Here is a 2,814-nt window from a genome sequence, read left to right as displayed (position 1 = left end):
CTCCTTTTGACTCCAATGTACTGTTTTCTCTTCATGAAATATCTGGAAGTCTCAGTAGTACAGATTTTTACTAAGTATTCCACGGAAACCATATTATCCTCATCTGTAAATATATGTAAAGTCAATCTCTGGATTTTGCCTTTTTTTAAAATAATGTACTTAAGAACATTTAAAAATGTTTGGTGATTACCCTCAAAATACACCTTATGATATTTTAATTCTTTCTGTTATACAAATTTGTAGCAACATTGCTTGAAGGACCTTAATAAGAGTCAAAGTAATCATTTTCATCCATCTAACTGAAGACATATAAATTTTATATTTAAGATAGTACAAGTTCTGGGAATACATTGGCCTTATAAAGTATGTTTAGTGTCAGAGGATTCAGATGAGGCATTGGAATAATAATTGAGAAAACCAAGTGATTTAAATTCGAACTTAACAACAGTGCTCAGCAAATCATTTTGCAAGTCTTTTGCTCCATGTTTATGTCACTTCCATAAGTAGATTATGGTAATAGGTGCCAAGAGATTCATATCTCCAGCAGGCTAAGATAGGCAGTGGTTACTTTAAATTCTCTTTCTCTCAAAGGGCAGACATCATAACCTAAAGTATTTTCATTATGAAACACTTACTGAAGACAATGTGGCAGGTAGACGGTCTATCAAAAATATACAATGAGTATTCATTTAAGACAAGCTCTGTAACAGTCTTGAAGCAGAAAGGCAAATAAATGAATAAGACGTGATTCTTTCTCTTGGGTCCTTGAACAACAATGACAACAACAAATCATAAGTACATTCCCCTCCCCTCTTCTCAGCCACACATATGAGGGAAAGAGAAAATCCTCATCAGTCTAAATTGCTTTTATTCTTCAAACATATTTAGGATTCTAGGTCTTACTGCCACAAAGCACACAAAATCCCATTCACAAAAACTAGACAAAAATGAATTAAAAATTACTTCAGCTCTTCCCCATATTATCTTCTCAGACTCCATTTTATTCACTAATAACCTTTGGATAAGAGTACTAACATTAGAATTGTATGTGAGGATTAACTGAGATAAAGTAAAAAGATAGTAATTTTTGACCAGCAGTCAAAAAATAATAACACTCGTGAGAACAATAGTGGACTCCTGGGGAGGTGTTGTAGGATCAGCACTGGACAGTAAACCACAAGGTCACTAGTTCAAACCCACCAGCTGCTCCTCAGAAACCCTACACAGGACCGCTAAGAGTTAGAACCGACTCAATGGCACTTATCAACAACAAAGAACAGTAGCAGCAGCAGTAAGTCTAAGAGCTATAGCATTTGTAAACAATTTGTTAACTAGTATTGAGTACATTCTCTATGGTAGGCAATATACTTGGTTGGTTATTTGCTATAGAGTCGGTCTGACTCATAGTGACCCAGTATAGGGTTTCCAAGGCTGTCAATCTTTACAGAAGCAGAAAGCCTCATCTTTCTGCTGTGAAACAGCTGGTAGTTTCAAACTGTTGACCTTGAGGATAGCAACCCGACTCATAACCAATATGCTACCAGAGCTCCTGCGGCAGTATACTAGGCACTGGAAAAAATATAAAGAAATCAAACAATTCATATACTTAATTATTCTGAAATTTCCTGGGATAGAATACACTTAGACTCAAACATATAAACATACACAGATGCAATTAGGGTGTGATAAAAGCTCATTCATTACTTTTCATAAGAAGGTTACATAAAGTACATAGAGAATCATTACTTGGCAGATGTCACATTTTTTCTGTCATTCTGATACCATCTGTTTAAATCTAAACAACATTTAATTAGAAATTATTCTTGCCTATTTTGATAGCTTATCAACCACTCTTTTTAAATAATGTATTTATAAGTTCATTTGGGTTACATAGTCATCAAAAATAATGTCAGCTACAATGTATAGAATTCTTTCTCATAGTCACCTGTACTTCAAAACATATGCTCAGTTGACAGAAGATATTCAAATGCATATTGGTTATACAAATGACATTCCATTACAGTGAATGTCCAGCAAATGAATAGCATACAGCATTTTCTTAAAATGAAATTTTACTGAGGCAGAAATTGTACTGTTATAATGCATCCCAACCATGTTATTAGGATTCCAGGTGGATTTTCACTCAGTGTTCTTGAGGCTAGATAATGAGATTCTACCTGTATAAGCTAAAAATGCCAAATCATATTTTACATCTTTTATGTTCTATCTACTTAAGATAAAATCATGATAACATTATTTACATTTTCTTAAATAAATGAAATTAACAGCTGGAAAAATATGAACTTTACTAAGACAATATATTCTACTTTGTTTCTCATTACTCACACAGATGACAGGTCATATTTCACCCAATGAAGGCATTTTTATACAAAATAAAAAACTGCACTTATAGGGACACTGGAGTTATTTTCTAAACACATACTCTCCTATCATCCATTGCAAACATTTTCTTTTTGAGATAGAGTTTTGTTAATGAATCATAGTAACAACATCTCTTTGTTTTCAACTTACCTTCTTGTTCATAGTGAAAATTCATACCAATAAATAATTAAATAATTATTTTGCGTTTAGGCAGGTGCTGAAATATCAGCTAGCAAAGGGATTTGATTAGAAATGGAAATAATATCATATTTTTAATCTTCAAGCTGTGGGATCAGTAATTGTACAAATAATTACAAATGGTACCGATGCATAAACAATTTGATTTGTAATTCTTTTGTCTTCTTAATTATATAAATGATTTCAAAATCTTAGAGAATTTATTTTCAAAATTTCAAAATTATAAAGGTAAAA

This window comes from Chrysochloris asiatica, unplaced genomic scaffold (genome assembly GCF_000296735.1).
Source record: "Chrysochloris asiatica unplaced genomic scaffold, ChrAsi1.0 scaffold00123, whole genome shotgun sequence".
Taxonomy (NCBI): Eukaryota; Metazoa; Chordata; class Mammalia; order Afrosoricida; family Chrysochloridae; genus Chrysochloris; species Chrysochloris asiatica.
This window is presented reverse-complemented; position numbering follows the sequence as displayed.